General features: G+C 51.2%; 1 protein-coding gene and 1 long non-coding RNA gene across 5 annotated transcripts in view; one reads left to right on the top strand and one right to left on the bottom strand.

Moving 5' to 3' along the window:
* The window catches only part of Znf362 (zinc finger protein 362), a 32,881-nt gene extending 30,944 nt beyond the window's left edge, over positions 1-1,937 (bottom strand). For 2 of the 4 annotated variants that reach the window (XM_034503457.2, XM_076934167.1), the window contains exon 1: positions 1,206-1,469. The gene's annotated coding sequence lies outside the window, so the exon portion shown is untranslated. Of the gene's footprint in view, positions 1-1,205; positions 1,470-1,798 lie in introns of those variants that run through there. The other 2 variants (XM_034503456.2, XM_076934166.1) reach the window with 2 other exon arrangements.
* Positions 1,938-8,223: 6,286 nt separating this feature from the next.
* On the top strand, positions 8,224-8,951 carry LOC143442344 (uncharacterized). The gene is made up of 2 exons (XR_013110446.1): positions 8,224-8,284; positions 8,363-8,951. It is a non-coding gene; the product is annotated as an uncharacterized LOC143442344 (long non-coding RNA).
* Positions 8,952-10,448: the final 1,497 nt, after the last annotated feature.

Genomic DNA, 10,448 nt, shown 5'->3' with positions numbered 1-10,448 from the left:
TGACCTAGGCATGCCTAGCTCTGCAGCTCAACACTCCCAGACCTTGTTACCACTGACTGTCCGTAAGGAACTCACATAGCCTGGTAAAGCCAGGACACAGATCTGAAGGGAGACTCTAGAGTGTTTTCCCTCCAGGAAATGGGGGTTGGGGGAAAGGACCTAGATAAGCACAAAGGCTCTGAGCTTACACAGAACAGGGTCCTCCTAGGACAGATTCTCCCAAAGGGGAAAAGACTAGGTTCAGATTTTATGGGCCTGGCCTCATACCACTCTGCTGCCTGCCTGCAAAGCCATCAGCAAGTCCAGTCAGACACTTCAGAAACTCAACTGATGTCCAATCAGGAGACTTCAAAGTGGCAGGCCGGGTGGCAGAAAGGAGTTAACACAAGCAGAGGAGAGGCCCAAATCACAAGGGCCAGGCAGCCAGCTACTCTCATGTATACTGGACCCACAGGAGCTGCAGGCCTGTACCCAGCTAAAAACCCACCATTAAGGACACTCACCAACAGAAGCCATCTCTGGAGGCTAAGAAGACCACCCATACCTGAAGGGGATTCTTCCACTGCAATCAATCAGACTTGCCCCAAGAGGGGGCTACCAAAACTTCCTGTCCACCAAGGGGCTCTGGCCACCCATGAAGGGGCAAACCTCCCTCCACCTCCAACACACACACAGCTCCTAAAGGATCCACATTGCTGGAGGACAGGGTGGTGAGAAGGGTCATGTCCTCATGACAGAGATCTTGGCTCCAAACCCTGGGCCCGTTAGAGCCAGCCACCTCCCCCAAATCTGGGGCTTCAGTATAGTTTCTTATAATGCCACTTTGAAACAGAGCCTCGTCCAAAGGACTCCTCCCAAAAACTCTCACCTCAGCCCTACACACACACACACACACACACACACACACACACACACACCATCCCCACCCACGCAGCTCTGGGGAAACCGGCAGTTAACTTTTCCCAAAAACCCTGCAAAGGCGACTAGCTAGGGGGGAAGAAACAGAGAAATGGGCCCCCATATCCTTTCGCGGCATCTCAGGGCCCTCAGGGGAAGAAAAAAAAATCTTTAAAAAAAAAAAAAAGCAAGAAAGAAAAGAAAACTTTCAGAGTTAACTTTAAATCCCCAGCCCCCTCCCCCCAAATCACCCGGCAGCTTCTCTCCCCCTTATTTTTCCTTTAAAGTGTAATTGTATTGTGTCTCACCTCCCCGAAAGGCTCCCGGCTCTCTCCAAAGAAAAGGAAAAAAGCCAACCCTTCGGGTGCCCCCTCTGCTTCCAGCCGCCTCTCCCACATTCTCAGACAGTTTTATTAAAATCTTCAGACAAAAGAAAAACAAAAATGGCAGCCTGGCTTATTTTTAAAACAGGACAGGGACGCCATATTCTTCAGATCTGCAAAAAAACGGAGAAATCCGGCACTGGCCGCTCCACCGGGCCGGCTGCAAAGTGCGCGAACCGCGCCGTTTGCAATCCGTTTATTTGCATTAAGCCCCATGAATCATTGTTTACCGGAGAATTGCAGCAGGTTTGAATAGCCCGGCTTAGGAAAACACACACGCACACACTCGGAGACCAGCCCCAGACACGCCGCGGGAGACGCTGCCTACCCCGCGCGCGCAGCCGCCGCCGCCGCGGCCGCCCCGGGGCCGGGCCCGAGGCACCGGCGACCCCCGAGCCCACGCAGCGCGGCCGCCCCGCGCTGACAGCGCTCGCGCCCGCCCGGCCCCCGCCCCGCAACTCGGCGCAACTTTCCCGCGGGCGGGCCCGCTCCCCCGCGCGCCCCGGGCCCGCACGGACCTGGCAGTGCTGGCGGCGCTCCGGGAAGCGGCCGCAGCCCCGAGCCCGGCGGCCCGAACAGGGCCGGGCTGGGGGCTCCCGGCTTCGGCGGCGGCGGCGGCGGCAGCGACGGCGGCGCGCGGCTGGGGCTCGGTGCGGAGCGGCGCGCAAACCTTCCGGGTCGCCTGCTGTTCACTTCTGGGTTCTGCAGGCGCCGCGGCGGCGGAGGCCGGCTGTGCAGCCGCGCGGCCCCGGTGCGCTGGGCCCCGCGAGCGAGCCGCGTCCGGCCCCCCGCCTCTCGGCTGCGCAGCCCGCCCGGCCCCGGGGCTCCGGCGAGTGGGCAGCGCCCGGCGCTGGCGACGGCGAGGGGAGGGGGCCGGCGGGGCGGGGACGGGCCGCGCGCTGGGGGCCCCCGCTCGGCCCCGGGGCCTCGTCTCGCGCTCGCCGCCGCCGCCGCCAAGGAAAGTTGCGCGGCGCCCCCTGCCCGCGCCGCGCCGCGCCGGAGGCTGAGCCACAAAGGAACTCCGCGCCCCCCTCCGCCCGCCCGAGCCGCGCGGGGAGGGCACCGGCGCCCGGCCCTAGGACAGCCCCTTCCCCAGCACGGGGGCTCCCGGGGCCCGGGCTGCCGCGGCCATTGTCCCGCCCAGACTCGGCTCCCTGGTGGCTGTGGCCTGGGGACCCGGGACTGGCTGGCCACGCTGCTCCTGGGAGGGGTGGGGGTGTCTGTTCCTGCTTGGGAAATCGCAGGCTGGTGCGGACCCCCACGGTGCCCCCCGAATCCTCCCCCCCCCCGCCACCGCCCCCGGTGACAAACGGCCAGGCTCAAGATCCCTGCTAAGATTTTTGTTATTTATTTCTGAAGAAAGGACGTGGGGGCGGGGTGGGGGTGCAGAAGTTTGCACAGGCCAGGACACCGCTTCCCATCCCTAGGCCTGAGCCTCAGCGGTGGGGCGACCAGGGGCTGCCAGCACTTCTGGAAAGTCTATCAGAGGTGGCACCGGCTGTCCCCCAGCTCCAGACCTCACAGCCATCTGCGCGACTCCTCCTCCCGCCTCACCCTCCCCAGCCAATCAGTCACCAAGTCCTCTTGATTCGGCCTCGCGGGCTGTGTCAATTTCTAAACTTCACTTCTACCTGAGGAGGCAGACATTCCCGATTCCGAACCGGCTTAGATTTCTGTGTTACACTCAGCTGTCCACCTGCAGGCCTAGAGGATCAAGGTTGCCTCTGCCGCCAAAAGCATCCCAGGGGAGGAAGGACAAAAAAAAACCCATCCTGCCTTCTAGGAAGTAAACGTTTACAGGCACACGTGCTAGTTGGCTGAGGACACAGTTCTAAAGAGTGGTCAAAGTCGCTGTCCTCGCGGGGATTCCAGTCTAGCACAAGATGTCACACACTGGGGCAGCTGGAGGGTGGGACCCACGGAGGTCGTTAGTTCCTTCTCAAGCACCAAGCACATAGTTCCTAGCATAGGGCAGAGGCACAATAAGCAAGCGACACGAATTAACTGGAATGATATCGTAATGACCATACAGAGGCCACTCTCCTAGAGAGATAGCGGCTGTTTTCAGAACATGGCTCTGGCGTGAGCCTGGAAGAGGAGAGAGGAAGGCCTTTTGATTTCCAGAACAAGGGTAAAACAAAATGACTAGCCCAGAGTTGAGAAAGTTCTATGAGGAAACACACCGGCCAGCAACGGGAGTGAAAAGAAAAATCACCCATGTAGAAGAATCAAGAATCAAGGTGTGAGACGTGGGGCGTGGGTTTTACAGAGTGACTTCCTTTCAAAGAGCACAGTCAGAAAAGGAAGAAAACTGATGAAGGCCACATCAGCAGTCATGAATCATGATGATGGTGTGCACATTTGACGTCTGATGAAAAGCAAACCTTCCGGGGCTGGAGGGATGACTCAGAGGTTAGAGTGCACCAGCTCTTCTTTTAGAGGACCTGAGTTTGGTTTTTACCACTCAGGTACTGTAGCTCATAACTGCCTGTAATTTAGCTCCAGGGGATCTGATGCCCTCTTCTGGACTCCTCCAGAACCTTCACCCATATGTGCACATACCCTCTCCCCCAGCTTAGTTAAAAACAATAAACATTTATTTTAAAGAAGGAGAAGGAGAAGGAGAAGGAGAAGGAGAAGGAGAAGGAGAAGGAGAAGGAGAAGGAGAAGGAGAAGGAGAAGGAGAAGGAGAAGGAGAAGGAGAAGGAGAAGGAGAAGGAGAAGGAGAAGGAGAAGAACTACTACTTTAGGTGCTGGAGAGATGGAGGGCTCGCTGCTCTTTCAGAGGACTAGAGTTTCGATTCCAGCATCCATGTTAACTCCTCCCCACTGCCTAACTCCAGCTCCAGGAGATCTGACACTCCCTCCTGTCCAATCAGGGGCTCTATCCAAAAGTAGTCGTGGTGCAATGAAGATGCAGAGCCCGCATCGAGGTGGGATCCGGAGGCCTCTCCAGTCTGCTGAGGGCTCACCACTGGCCAGTCTCGCCCACCACACCGGGGAGGTGGAACATGAACACGTGTTAGGACACAAAAGATGGACAACTATGCTGGGGCAGGGTGAAGCCAGAGAAACTCTGGTGAAGGTGCAGCCTCACTTGTAGTTTACAGCCCAGGACTGAAGGGGTTGTGCAAAGGAGTTGAGGCCTGGCACCATGAAGAGAGCCTATGAGAGGCTATTGGTGAAGCCTAGTTGCAACAGAAGACCCCAGTGTATTGGAGATGCCAGTACTATGGGATGATCGCCAAGCAGCAGCAGTGGAGTGGGTCAGCCTGAGCTTAGAGTGCTGCAGGGCAGAGCTGGAGAAGTGACGCCTCTGTGTGTGGATCCCAGACATTGAAACAAGAAGCTGTGAAGCTGAAGTTGCCTTGGAGACCCCAAGATATTCAAGAGCCATAGGCTATCTGCTGAGGAAAGCTTCTAACGGGTGGAACCAGTCCAGGAGAAAGTTTGTTGCAGTCAACATAGATGAAAAGGGAGTTGGAGATCTGAAGACCATTTTGACATCAAACATGGAGATGCAGAGTTTGGAGTTTGCCCAGCTGGTTTCCTGTCTTGCTTTGGGAATTAGTTAAGTGATTGGATGGATCTTAGAAGAGACTTTGAACTTCGAATTTTTAACGTTATTGAGACTGCTATAGACTATGGGGACTCTGGAAGTTGGACTAAATGTATTTTGCATTATACTATGTTTAGGTATGGCCCCCATAGACTCATGTCTGGACAAGCCTATGGGGGCCAGGAAGTGGAATGTCATGGTTTGTATATGCTTGGCCTAGGGCGTGGCACTATTAGGAAGTGTGGCCTTGCTGGAGTAGGTGTGTCACTGTGGGCGTGAGCTTACCTCATTCTAGCTGCCTGGAAGTCAGTCTTCAGATGAAGATGCAGAATTCTCAGCTCTGCCTGCACCATGCCTGCCTAGATGCTGCCATGCTCCCACTTTGATGATAATGGACTGAACCTCTGAACCTGTAAGCCAGCCCCAACTAAATGTTGTCCTTTTAAAGACTTGCCTTGGTCATGGTGTCTGTTCACAACAGTAAAATCCTGCAAATGTGCCCACTGCACACACATACACGCACAGAGAGAGACACACAGAGAAAGACAGAGACAGAGACAAAGAGACAGAGAGAGAGCGTGTATGTGTGTATTTTTTTATTTTTATTTTTTTATTTCATGTACATCGGCGCTTTGTCTGCATTAGTATCTGTGTGAGTGTATTGGATGCCCTGGAACTGGAGTTACAGACAGTTCTGAGCTGCCACGGAGGTGCTGGAAATTGAACCCAGGACCTCTGAAAGAACAGTCAGTGCTCTTAACCACTGAGCCTTCTCTCCAGCCCCAGGTGATTTTATTTTAGTGGCACATTACCTCGGTGGTGTTCTTTCCTATGAGGAAAAAAGTATCAAGCACACTTCACTAGTGGTGAAACAAAATACCTTACTTCTTAGACCTGTCAAGATCATTAAAAAACAAAACAAAACCAGGAAAGTCTAACAGTCACAGCCTGGCAGAACCTGAGGAGACAGGATGACTGAGTGTAATGCGATTGCCCTAGATGAGGTATTGGAGCAGACAAATAGGTGTTAAAGCAAAACTATGACTCTCTAATCAAATTGTAGATCCTAATTAATTATGTAAATAAAACTATGTATGAATAATTGTGGAAAATTGTATCACTTAGTTATCATATATTGGTAATGGGGGAGGGGTGGTGGGAGTATATAAGGGGGAACCCACTACTTGAAATTTTGGTAAATAATAAAACAGGCTTTAAAAAAAAAAAGTCTAACGGGGGTGGTGTTACATGACTTTAAGCCCAGTATCCCAGGGCTCCCAGTATCCCAGATAGGAGGATCTCAGAGATTTTGAAGCTATTCTACATTAGCAAGTTCCAGGACAACCAGAGTTATACAGCGAGACCCTGAATACATACATCCATTCATACATACATGCATACATACACACACATACATATACACACAAACATACATACAACATATATACATACACACATATCATACATACATATATACATATACACACAAACATACATACACACATATAATACACACATACATTATAATACATACATACATACATACATACATACATACATACATACATACTAAGCCTAAAAAGAAAACTCCTGAGTAAACCAATTATGGCATTGTTGAAAGTTCATCTCACCACTGCCCTGAACATCCTAGGGGTCCTCAAATGTAACTGTGTGGTCATCACTGGCACTTAGAATAACTCTAGAAAAGGCATTAGGGCCAAAATCCAAGGATACAGAACACTGAAGGCATTGATTGGCTGCGGAGCTGGGGCCTTCCGAGGGGATTCGCGTGTGCAGGTAGCATCACTTGGCTCCTCCCCGCCCTGCCAGTCTCTGACCACCCTCAAAAGGGTTTCAGCCAGCATGAGCGGCCATCCCACCCTTGCCTATCCCTTTCCGGATGTGGTTCCCTCCACCCAGGGCTCACCTGTCCTTCCACAACACCCTCCCTGACTAGCTTCGACTCACCCTTTTTAGCCTAGCCATTTAAAAGCTCTGAGGAGGAGAGGTGAGGGCGCTGGACAGAGAGCTCCGTGGCTAAGAGGACCCACCATGGGAGCCTCACAACTGCCTGCAACGCTACTTACAGAGGATCTGCTGTCCTCTGGACTCTTTGGGTACCTGCACTCACACACATTCAAACCCACATGAACACACACACACACACACACACACACAAATAATAATAATAATAATAATAATAATAATAATAATAATAATAATAATAAGTAAAATCCATCCAGGGTCTTCCAGGATTTTATTAATATGGCCTCAAGGTAAACGATGTGCCATGACACACGGAAGCCAGGGATGGGGATGCCCGGCGGTTTGCCACTGCTATTCACACTCCTCCCACGAAAGCCAGGCTGGTGCTTCCCTGTCCCTCAGCCCTGCTCACCTGTCTTTCCCTGCTCGAGCTCCTCCACCTGTCTTGGATCTCAATTGTTTTCCTCATTTCTTCTGTCTGGCAAACACCTATTTGTCAAGCCTGCGAGCAAATACCATCATATCTATGAATCCACTGTAGATCTCCTACATGGACAGAAGTGTGTCCTCTGGTTCTACAGAACTCCCAGGGCCACCAAACACCATGCTAGCAAACTGGCTACGGTACATCCGAATAAATGCTTACTGGGCAGATGGATGGATGATGTGCGTCCTCTCCGATTCCGCAACTCTTTTTACTCTCCCTTAGGAAGCCCTCTGTGGCTGAGGCTCATCCCCTCGCCTCATTTCTCTAATGTGGACAGTGTAGCTCCTGACTACATTCTACTTGCTGTGTGGATGTATTTGTTCCTTGAATATGAGTTTAAGAAAAAAAATTAGCAGGATCTCACTGTGTAACCATGGCTAACCTGGAGCTCTATGTAGATCAGGCTGCTCTCAAACTTCCCGGAAACTGCCTCTGTCTCCTGAGTATTAACATTAAAAGCATACACCCTCATGCCAGGCCAGGGTAAATTCCTTGAGGAAGAAACCATGGCTTACATCTTTAATAATTCAACACGCATTCACCAAGCGCCTACTCAGGGGTCTCATTCAGGGCCCGAGGTTCTGGCGAGGCAGCAGAGGACAAACCCTGGTCCCTATTCAGACAGAGCACAGTACTACCCAGAATGTGCAGTGGTAACAGAGAGCTCCAAACCTCAGGTGTAGAACACAACAGGAAATTGCTGCTGGCTTGTACCACTTGCCCACACAGGTCCTCTGCTCTAGTCATCGAGGACCTTAGACTGGCTAGTCACTGACATCTTCGAACAGTATCCACTGGAACTTATGATTGTCTGAATGGCCAGGTGAATGGGTATTCTACTGCTCTTGCCTAGAAGTGATTCATACCACTCCTCACCATCCATTGGACAAGACTAGTCACATGGCTTGTCCAACCGCAATGGAAGCTGGGAGACTGAGTTCCCTATGAGGAAGAGCGGTAGCTATTCGGGATGTGAGTGAACTCTCCAAAAGTCTGTTCTCAGAGACAGAGTTGAGCAAAGAATTCCTTTATTCATGATTGTTTATTTAGGGCTCACAAGCACTACAGAGGAGAGATCTGAAGTGCCGGAAGGTGGAAGAGATCGTGGTGAACTCTCCAGAGGAAAAGGGAGTGAAGCTGAAACCAGGAAGAGAACAGTGATTCTAGGAGAGAAACTGGCATGTAGCAAGTAAGAGCTAAAGCAAGTAAGAGCTTGCCACACAGAAGGGACAACATACCAGCAACCAAATGAGGCAACCGTGACATGATCCTGAGGGATGGATGCTTCGTGTGGACCCAGGGAGGAAAAGATTTAGGGTTTCGGTTTTATAGAAATAAGACAACACAGCAATTCTATTATGGGCCTCTGTCTTCTGAGTATGGCGTGGTGTTGCTTGCTTGAAATCACAGAAGCTGTGATCACACACATGCGGTCCACAAGACTTCTCAAATAGAAGGAGGGTTAGGGAAATTCACCAGAGCCTCAGCTGAGACTGAGACCCACTCTCTCCTGACCCCTCCAAGATGCATGTAATCCTGCATAAGCTGCATCTGGCCTTGGGAGGTGCTATTTAGAGTTCTTATGGGGTGATGGCTAATTGGAATGGGCACTCCAATAAAACATATATTATTATTATTATTATTATTATTATTATTATTATTATTATTATTATGAGAATCACCCATGGTGGAGAAGGGCTTTTCAGTGACGTGGCACTTTGGGGCTCACCTATGAGCCTTCACCCACACTCCTATAAGTAAGCCCTATAAGTAAGCCCAATAAATTCTTTGTTTGCCAAACTGAAGTCACTCAGGTAGGATAGATTCTTTGGCCAGTTGTTGAAGCTCAATCAGGGTGAACAGACGTTTTACCGTTCACATCTCCCTAGGGAAAATCACAAGCATGACTTCTGGGCTGAGTTCTATCGGAAGTGATCATACGGTCGTGGGAAGCGAACAGACTGGAATGGGACAAAAGTAGGGAAGCAGCAAAGTCTTCATGAAGGATGAATCCGGCTTGGACCATGTGGTATTGGTGGAAGTGGAGACACTCTGATTCAGTGCTGGACAGGTGTGGGGGAAGCAAGAGGCTTCCATGGCAGCCGCATTCTCTAGGGAGACTGAGTATTTAGCTCACTATTTTTTTTTTAAATCTTGTGTGGGATGTGCGTGGGAGTAGGTATGGGTGCCCCAGCACAATGGAGGTCAGAGGTTAATCTCAGATATAGGTCCTCAGTTTCCACCCGCCTATGCCAAACTAGCCACTCTGGATGATTACAGGCACTCTCCTGCCTCCCACCTCCTATCTTGTAGGAACATTGGGATTACACACACTATATGTGAAGCTTTATGTGGGTTTGAAGTCTTTCAGTTCAAGTCCTGTCACTTGCATGGTGCATTAGTTGAAGTTCCCTAGAGGAACAGAACTGACAGAGTAAATATGGAGGAGAATTTATTAGACTGGCTCACATCATATGGCTGGGTAGTCCAACAATATAGCTGTCTCATACCAGAGAGGCAGACAGCTCAGTAGTTGCTAGGACTACAAGACTGGCTGCTTCAACAGTTCCAATCTGGCACCAGCAGCCTAAAGATTCCTGGAGAGCTGCTGGTCTTTGGGTCACTCTGGAAGCCTGAAGAAACCGGTTCTAATAGCAGCAAAGGAGCCAACTTTGAAAGAAACATGGTAGATGAAACTGCCACCCACATTTGGAGTGGCTCCTTCCTCATCGGTTTCTGCAGCCAAGACCCCCCCCCACACACACAGACATGTCCGTGGGCCAACTCAGTGTGGACCACTGCTCCCTGAGATCCCTCTCCCCAGTGAGTCTAGCTTGTGCTAAGCTGACAGTTAAAGCTACCCATCACACATGGCAAGTGCTTCACCCACCCAGCCATCTCCCCAACCTCCCTAGCCCATTATTAAGCAGACATCTTCAGAACATGGGATAAACCACAGTTGTATGTGAGCTGAAGAAGAAAAGCTCTGCATTGGTTTACATGGTGGGTTTGGGCCTCCAGATCTGACGTTGGCCCTTACTGATCTCTCTCTCTCTAACTACTATCAGCTCCCACCTTGGCGTCTGTCCCCAGGCACAGAAACCTGAACGATGCATATAATTTCATTTTCCTGCAA

Source organism: Arvicanthis niloticus, chromosome 5 (genome assembly GCF_011762505.2).
Source record: "Arvicanthis niloticus isolate mArvNil1 chromosome 5, mArvNil1.pat.X, whole genome shotgun sequence".
In the NCBI taxonomy this organism is placed as follows: Eukaryota; Metazoa; Chordata; class Mammalia; order Rodentia; family Muridae; genus Arvicanthis; species Arvicanthis niloticus.
Note: the sequence above shows the minus strand (reverse complement) of the source record. Positions and strands in the feature narration are given on the sequence as shown.